Consider the following 10,113-nt stretch of genomic DNA (forward strand, 5'->3'; position numbering starts at 1 on the left):
CTCCCAAGTTTAATTCTCGTCTAGAGCATGAAGTTCTTCTTGCATCGCCTTTCTCCATACTGGACGAGAGTTAGCTTCTCTAAAGTTATTGGGTTCTTGCACATCATCGACTGTACTCAAGAAAGCATTATGAGATGAAGTGATATTGGCATACGTTATATACTCCTGTAGAGGATATGAAACGTCATGCAATGAATAAAAATTCCTGTGAGTTACTGGAGGATGCAGTTCTCTATCAGATTTATAGTAATCCTTGAGAGTTACTGGAGGTCGTCTCTCTCATTCAGATTGTCGATAAACTGGAGGAGCTAGAGGAGCACTAGAGCACGCCCGCGCCTCTGTTTGCTCATTTTGCCTCCGTTTGCTCATTCTGTGAGCGCGCCCGCGCTTCTGTTTATGTAAAGTCATTAGGAGCTAGAGCGTGCGCTCCCCTTAGTTGCTTAGTCACTGAGCGTGCCCGCGCCCTTTCTTCTGTCCGCCCCCTTTCTTCAGTAGAACCCATAACTTCATGTGTTTCAATAACTTCTACAGTAGGAACTATACCTTCACCAACCGTTGGGACAGGACCCATACCTTCACCAACTGCTGGGAGAGGTGCCAAATCTGCCATAACTGCTGGGAGAGGTGCCAAATCTGCCAAACACTCCCCTGGGACCGATTCCCAAGCATAGCTGGATTTGGAAAGAAAGCTTCAGATTCCACAAATCATACATCACGAGAGACAACCAGTTTTCTTGTTGCCGGATTGTAACATATGAAGCCATTCTATGTGGTAGAATAACCAGCAAAAAAACATCGAGTAGCCCGAGCATCGAATTTATCTCGATAAATAGCTTGCTGATGCACATAACAAACACACCCAAAAACTCGTAGATGAGAGAGATCCAACCGCCTTGATTTGAGCACTTTCAATGGGGATTTAAAACCAAGAACCCGAGTGGGAAGACGATTAATCAAATAAGCAGCAGTTAAGACGCCGTGAGACCAGTATTGCTTAGGAACATTGATATTAGCTTTTACGACCACTTAGAGTTTAGAACTCTCTAAATTGAAGCAAAAGAAATCAAGGTTCCTTACTCACGATCTTCGTTGAGTAGAGTTAGAATAAGGATTCGAACTACCTAAAGTATAGAACAACTACAAATTGGATGTTACAATAAGGGAACTAAGGAGTAAGGGTCTATTATAAATGTTAGATTTTTATCATTCCTACTTAAACATTAAGAAAACATTAAGTTGAAAACATGCACTTGATACTAAAAATAGAAATTTGGAAGAGAAGTTGAAGAGTTAATCCTCCTCATGTGAGCTGCCATTAGTGTTGATTTGAAATAGGTTTTATTCTTCCTAAACTCATAGACAAGTCCCTAACGGAAAAATATAATTGATCCCTAGCATGCATGGCTCACTTAAGAGCTTATACATGCTAGCAAGTGAAACCAAACAATGACTTATCTCTAAGCTCATTGTTTGATTTCTAACTAGACACTACACCAACTATCATTTTGGGATAGGATGTAGTGTTAGTTGTTTATCCTAAAAACCTACCAAATTCTCAACCAATGTTTTTCCCTCACATGAGTTGGATTAACTCCCCAAAGGGAAGTTAGCTCATGATCCTTGGGACAAGGACTTATGAACTACTAAAACTCAAAAGAGAAGAGAGAGAGAGAGAGAAAAACTCCACAACCAATATATTTCTATTATAACTAGAAGAACAAGTGTTCCTCCATTAAAACTATTACAAGCTTTTTGCCAAAATAAAAACTAAAACTTACTTCTCATTTTCACTAAGGAACTAAAATAATGCCATGTGAGGAAAATAAGTCAAGGGAGTAAATGGAGTATCCCCACCTTTGTCTAATTTCTTCTCCATTTGAGAGAAATCTCATTTCCTCCCGTGAATTATCAAACCACATTGATTCATTTTTTATCTACCACATTAAAACAAAGTGACACCTTGCCTTTTTCTCACTATTAACACCTAATCTAATTTATTACATGCAAGGTGTCAACTTTGCACCAATAATTTGTTATCTTTGTCTTGACATGCTCCATGATTGATGACTCATCAATCTTGTGGCCCCGCATAGTGGGTCCATAATGCGATCGATGGCGATCCGGTATTTTGGGCGGTTTTACAACTTCCGCCTATCGTAGAGTTCGCATACGATTATGCGAGCAGCTCTCTTGTCGCATTCGAGTCTGGTTCGAGAGGTAGGAGCTTTGGAAGTATGATGCTTCAGCGTGGATTTGGATTCATATATATCGCCGTTCCTCGTGCTTTATTGCGGGTTTAACCAATATTTCCATGTTTCTTGCAAATACACGCAAAAGTATGAAAACATATTTATTTCATGATTATTAAACACATAATGAACCAAATTTATATGTCTCAATGGGGGTTTCATAATACACTTTTGGGTGCTTATCACACTACCCCAAACGACACTTTGCTTGTCCTCGAAGCAAAGAAGAGACATAAAATAGATAAGTGGCCAAAAATGTGTAGTCCTAAACTAATTCTCGTTTAGCGAGTGCGATTGCATTGACCATATGCAACAAGGCCTTAAACCACTAGGAATTCCCTAGTGGGCCGAGTTATAACCTCGTGAGAGTTTTCGAGAAAAGATACTCACAAACTTTATTTATACTTCTGGCGACTTCGATGTGAAACTTGTTTCCTAAATTAATCTCGGATATCCATACATCTCCTTAGCAGGGAGCGAGGATTGATTTCTTTGAAACTCAAGTTAATATGTATTCAATAATTAAAACATCTACATATGATTATTCATGCAGTGAACTTTTCATTGAAATATACTAGCGGGGTTGTTTACGGATCCTTGGAGAGCATACCTAAATGGGTTCTCCACGGTATGTGTTGAAACACATATTCACTCAAAAATTTTCCACTTTCGGGTTTTGTTAACTCCGATTGTGCGGTGGGCACACGTTTCCTACACATCAATGACGGTCGAGGAGGAGCCGATGTCGATTAATCACGTCTACTACTTATTATCACACCACCTACTCCTAATTGAGCTAGAGGTCTTTATTAGGTATTGTGGGGCTTAGGTGATAGTGTACAAGAAAATGGAAATGGATAATCAAAATTTACGAGTATGAGAGAATAGGGTCTTCATATATTTATACTAGAGAAATCCTTTTTTCCTTTCCTTCTTCTAACTGAGTTTTTCCAACCTTGTTCTTAAGCCCTTTCGGATACTTTTTTTTTTTTTTTTTTTTTTTTTTTTTTTTTTTTTTATAAGGCTTAAGAACATGATTCTATTTTCCTTTTCTGAAGCAAGTAACTGACTTAAATTTGGGACAAGTCTTTCTCTTTATTCTTTCCACATTTCATCCTATTTCTCATACTCATCACTTAGGTAGGTTCTTTTATTTGGTTTAATAGATGGGTAAGGAATTTTTGTGGTGAAAGTGAAAGGTTTGATGAAAGGTTGATTGGAGTGACTAAGCGGTAATATTTGTAACAGGTAAGAATTTTAGCTATGTCGATCCAAAGAAGGCCTAAATTCTCGCCTAGGGTTCGGGTGGTGATCAAGTAAGTAGATGCGTAATTTCCTCTAATCGGAAAAACTACTCCTCTGTGTCATCACACACAAATCACTCATATCAAGGCTTTTGGTTAGATTCTCACAGGGATTTATAGTTTAAGTAACTAACCGTTGTTTCGAAACTTCTTGCTATGTACAATCAATGATACTCGATTACATGAATATTCATGAAAAGATGTATAAAACTATTGCGTGCATTATTATCTAAAATTTCTTAAAACAAATCCTAATTAGGATACTAATGTGAGATTTCTAGACAATTTTCATCATTGACAAGGAAACAAGACTTTGTTACTAAGTACAATTATTAATATGAAAATAAAAACTATATATAGGCTACAAGATGCCTAATTCTTGCTATAGGTTTAAAGCACCCCCAAAAACGGAATGATGCTTAGTCCTCGAAGGATCAATAATTAAAAGAGAAAGTACACGAGAGAACCGTGAGCAAAATTAGGGCTAGATTCTTTTGGAACAGAGGTTGGAGATCATAATATATTATTTAGAAAGAACAAGAAAATGTTCAATAGCACACTAAACATAGCACCGCGATATAATAAACCCAAGACATATGAAACATGAAAAACAATAGCACACCAAACAAAAGGTTTAGCTAGATATATGTACAATGGCAAACTCAAGTTTACCATCGGCCGGGATGTGAAGGTGCGGCGTCCTCTTTAAGGAAATGCATTTCCTTAGCATCAGCCAATAGATAATAGTCGCCAAATTTCTGCCCATTCTTTGTCTCGGAGTCTCTCAAATTGGTCTTCATCTTTTTAGTCCTTTGGGTAACATCGAACATGCCTCGGTATCGGCGGGGCGCTTCCATTTGCGAAACCTTAATGGCGAATGATTACGTTTCTTTGGGCACATGGAATCCACCTTGACCCGATCATGAAAAGTAGCTGCAAAGCTGTGGGAAATGTGTCTTCATGATTCGCAAGCGGTGTTGGTAAAAGTATATACTTATCTGAAAAAAGTCGCGAGCTCGTTTTGGTTTGGAGACAACACAACCTAAAATGTTAAATAATGCATGACCACGAGCTAGTGCACTGAATACAGCATGGCGACCTCATTGGCGTAGAAAAATGCCAATCTCCCATAATGTTTAGAATTACAAATAACATGGCAGTCCCCATGTTCATGGTCATGCTTGCTAATGGAATGGTGATGTTTAGCCATGGCACATGGCCATCTCCTTCTCGTTTGATCTCAAGACCATCACCATAAGAGTCGTGAAAGCGCTTGCCTTTGAAAGGGCGGTAAGAATTATGAAAGATGTCTTGCCAAGATGCACGGCAGGTTCGTGATATGGAAGGTCAAAGTTAGAGCAAGTTGTTGTTGAGAAAAGATATGAGGTGTGTCACCAACTTCGGATTGTGAATCCGTCTAAGTAGAAACCATGCGCATGGTTGAATCTTTGGTGTGTCATCCATATTAGCATAAAAGTATGCAGCCAAACTAGGAGAATAAGTTTGGTGGGGTTGAAGAATTAGGGAGGACCACCCAATGTTTGTGATGTAATCATGGAAGAGATGGCCATAGGCATTGGAATCCATCATAGACTGAAAGGATTGCTTTCGGGGAATGATTTTGGGAGGGACCATGGATGATGAAGATCTTTGTGATTGATGAAGATGCCATAGTGGATGAAGTAATAAACTAGATAACGGCATTTGGATGGAAAAATGAGTATGTAAGAAAATAGACCCTCTGTAGCACATGTTAAAATTATATTAGTCACAATGGAAATGATGACAATCCTACTAAGCATTTCATACAAAATAAAACAAAAGGATAAGATAAAATACATATACGACGGAAAAAAGCGTAATAACATATATGATTATATACTTATTGACTTAGTAATATCATGGATTCGATATTGATCTAGGAGATGCATATTTTGCACGGCAATTTGTTTAGGTCTTCTATTTGTTGCCGCGGTGCATCCGAATGTCCCCTTGGCTGGAGAGAGTCTGAGTTTGATTTTTCCATTAGGAGCGTGATTTTGCAAGGATTGAGAATGAGTTTCCAAGATCTCTTCTGTTCAACATCATGAGTTGCTTGGCGATCTTGGAAATCTGAAGAGTTGTGATGATGATATTCTGACGAGCGTGTAGTTCCCTCAAACCCTGATGAAGAAGTTTAATGCCTTCCATGGGATTAATAATATTCAGCATGGCATTTTCATCAAATAAATTGTCAGAATTTGAGCTTGAGGTGTTCTGCTCATCTATCAGAGTATCAGGGGTCCAAAAACCAACGGAGTAATCTGTTTGAAGTACCTTTATATATGCTCTTTGAAGGGGTGTCTCTGGAGATATTATTGGATAACCCCAACGAATCATAATCTGCGTAACCAAAGTGGGTAGAAGTCTGGCGACCTTCTTGTTTTCTTGGTGATTACGTTCCAGAGGTGTTGGATCAGACAAAAATCATCTCTTTGAGTTTGCAAAATCCAAAGTAGGTGAAGTTGAGGCTTTGTGACTTCAGTTTGGTGTGATGTACCTACCACATTATGTCCCAACCCGGTGGAGCACAACACGTTGATTCTGTTTCAAAAAGCGTTGAAGAACCATGTGATGTGTATGTTCGAGGTCGCCATGAGATCGGTAGCTCGTGATAAAGTTTTTTGCGGAATCAAATGATGACTCTTGAACAAAGGGACTCTGGGTTTTATTGGGATTTGAAGTATGTGGGAGATCATTTCTTTATTCAATTCAATCGTTGTCCATAGGCATTGAAGTAGAATTTTCCATCTTCATAACCGCTAAATTGGTAGAACATCAAAACCAATTCTCGGGAATAACTAGGCTGTTGAATGATATAGAAGAGCGTCCATCCTCGGATTATGATTTGAGTGTCAAAATAAGGAGAAAACCGGCCTTCTTGGAAAGTTTTTAGGTAGTCTTTCTCTGCCGTTATTTTTCTTGGTTGAGCCATTGCTGAGGGAAGGATAGTGAAAATTGTATGAATAAGAATGGCTTTAAAAAGAAGAGATTTATAGGCAATCTATGAGGCTATACCAATCTGGAGTCCAAGTGTATTTAATGACCCATGTGATTATGAACAGCATCATAGGGGATCCACAGTAAGTCTTTGTCATGTCAGATATCCAAATACAATTAATGAGATGGTTTAATGTTTAGAAAATACGGAGGAAAGTTTCACAGGGGTAGTTAAACTTACGTAATTTCAGAAATGATGATCATAACTTCGGTAATAGAATATGGATAGAATAATCGAGTGCATGTGTGACAAGTGTTATGTGTACCTTGTAAGCGTCGTGATTTTCTCACGAACACCATGTGTATCCATTAATGATTTTGTTGAATTTTTGGATGGCCTTTCTTTGTTATGGTTTGTTTATTTATTTAATTATTATTATATTATATATATATATATATATATTATTATTTATTTTTTTTTATTTTTTTTTTTTTTTTTTTTTTATTTTTTTTTTTTTTTTTTATTATATATATATATATATATATATATATATATTAGAGACGAAAAGACAACTAATAGACACAACTAATTAATACGGAACTTCTCCATTTAATACGTAACCCGTACAAATGTGTGAGAATTATTTAACACACCATACTAATATACAAAATGAAAATCAGAAAAAAGAAAAACGGTTACATAGATCTAGTTATGCTGCATCGTGTTATGCATGAGTGACAAGAGAATGATGATAAACACTGTCATCACAATTAATGTGATAGCCCATTCGCGTTGCTCCTTTTCCCATCGCTCTAGTTTATTCATTATTGTCAAGAAATTGAAAATTTGTGAAGAAGAAGTTGTGAAGATTGAGAGAAGGGAATGAGTGAAAGAGGAAAGGAGAGTTGTATTTATAACTTGGTTTCTGACCGTTGGGCATGTGACCGTTTGGATCAGTCCGTTGGGTTCTGACCGTTGGGCTTTGAGAGTAGGCCCAATGAATCAAGGAGCAAACTCATATTTTTGAAAGTACTATATTAGCATAACATAAATAATTTCTCATTTAAACCCGTCACGGAGATACAAAATTATGAGAAATCAACCCGATATATAATAATTTAGCACTAAAAATAAAAATGCAATGCATTAGGGAAATAAATGACATAGTCATTTTTAAACCAAAGAAAATAAGCGACTCTTGGGAATCCTCGGGTTAGCGAAGATGAACCGGGTTTCTCGTCTTGACCCACGACGAACTTCATTTGAGTTATTTGGGCGGGGAATGTGGCCTATAGATTTGTAGCAAGCCGATCTTGGAATTCTTCTTTGATTAGCCATCATCATTCTCTGGAATTGGCCTTGGCGATTTCTCATTTCTTCTTTGGAATTCATTGCGGGAAGTAATCATCTCTTCTGGCGAAGAAACATCCTGCGCATACTAGAATTCATGTTCCTCAAGGCATCCATAGGAGTATTTATGGTAGCATGGTATCTTCGTTAAAAGCGTGATCGGTGGTGAAAGAGGAGGAGGAGGAGATGCGTTATCATGCTCAATGTCATCTCTAGCTCTTGGGTCCCGATGGTCCAAAACACAAGTCTCAAAAATTCCAAAATTCTCGAAAGCCCTTGTTTCAATGAAAGGCGTAGTAAATTTGGAACCACTAAATTAAGCATAAAGGTGAGTAACAAGTCTGACAAGAGGAGGTGACCTGTTTGCCAGCGATCGTAAGAATATGGCCGGAAATGGACCATCTGAAAGTGTGCTTCCTCTCTGTAGGATCCACAGCAGAGGTGCAAGAAAGTCTTGTTCACGTCGGGCGTCTTTGAAGTTCCAATGGCGTTGTCGCCAACCATTGAGTGGCGGCTAATTGGTTACGTCGGCGAATCTTTGGTACCGCCTTGATTCGAGCGATGTTGTACTCCCCTCGAAGCGTGTCAAACATCAAATCCCTCGTGGTCGGATACTCGACAATAACTTGGGGTCGGGCTATCGAGTTAATGAAATCTCTGGCGGTATTGAAATCAACTCGGCGTGAGTTCACGTTCCATCCCATCGCCCGTAATCAAAATTCGTCACCCGGAAACCTCCATTGTTATAAAATTTCAACACCAAATCTTGAATATTGAGCTGGGATTCGATGCAAAAGATATTCCCACTCTCTCTACTTTCAATTTCCTCATCAAAAATGGGTGAAACATCCAGGAATTATATAGATTTTTGAAATTTCTCTCGGTATGTAATTCGTCTTCGTGCTGCCATAAGCGGTTTAAATTGAATTTTGATAGTGCAAATAGTAAGAGGAGGTGGAGGAGGTCTTCTTTGGAGGAAGGGGTGGAGTTTTGGTGGAGGTTGACCAGCGTCTTGTGAGTCGATTTCGATGGTGGAGAATTCAGCCTTGCGGGGTTTATGTTAGGGGACCAAGATCCGGTTTTGTGGGAGAGAAAGAAAATAGAGGGAACGGCGTGGGTGCCTTGTAGCGTGGGCTTTAATACCCGGATCTTGGGTTTTGGGTCGGGTCAAAATTTTGGCCCAAGTACAAATGAATTACAGAAATTCTGTTATGTCGAAATGTTCGAAACTTCAAACTTGGAAATTGATTCGTTTCAACTCGAATTTTACCGATGAGATATCGAAGCGATCGATTATTAAAAATGCCATCCATTAGAATATGAAAAATCACATTCAAAATCTTTTTTTTTTTTTTTTTTTTTTTTTTTTTTTTTTTTTAACAATTTTTGGTTTTATTTATTTATCCTTTATATACAAATGTACAAGTCGAGAGAAGAGCGTGTCAACAACACGGAAATCCAAATAAAACAACACATCACAAACGGCTTAACTTTCGGGCAACTTTCATGTCGGCTCGGGTGAACCCAATCGGCCCCGGTTGTGGCTTATCCTTTATGTTTTGGGGGCCTAGGGTTTAGGGCGGTACCATCCTTGACCAATGTGCAATGGTCTAATAATAATATTACCCTTAGTACATATGGTATAGCCTCAAACCGCCCGAAAGCGATCACATAGAAAACTGAATGGGGTTGGCACGGGGGAATCCATTGCCCGTCACGAACTATGAAATATCCGATGGTGCATATCGACTCTCTTTGGGCACCATCTTTGGGTGCTAATAAAACAAAAGCGTGTATATACATGTTGAGTCTTTTAACGTCGGATCCTCAAGGCGAATGTGAGTCTTTTTTAACGAGTCTTTTAACGAATGTGGAGTCTTTTAGCGTCGGATCCAAGGCGAAAGGTCGAATGTGAGTCTTTTAGCGTCGGATTCTCAAAGGCGAATCCCAACGTCTGTGGGAATCAGCTGTGGGGGGCGGGACGGCGAAGTTTATCTGTTGAGCTGGTGTCGGACAATAATATACCTTATACGGCTCATCTCGGATAAAAGATCAAGACACAGACGAGAAAGGAGTTTGCCGGTTCATACCACCCCATCCCATCCTTTACAAATTTCGGCTTTTCGAGCAAAAGTACTACGACCATTACCAATTCGAGATGGGTGAGATTTGGACCAAATGATGAGTTGGAGTTAGCGAGGAAGAGAATAGAAAAAGGGAAAGAAAGAAG

The sequence above is a fragment of the Coptis chinensis genome, chromosome 1, assembly GCF_015680905.1.
Source record: "Coptis chinensis isolate HL-2020 chromosome 1, ASM1568090v1, whole genome shotgun sequence".
Classification (NCBI taxonomy): domain Eukaryota; kingdom Viridiplantae; phylum Streptophyta; class Magnoliopsida; order Ranunculales; family Ranunculaceae; genus Coptis; species Coptis chinensis.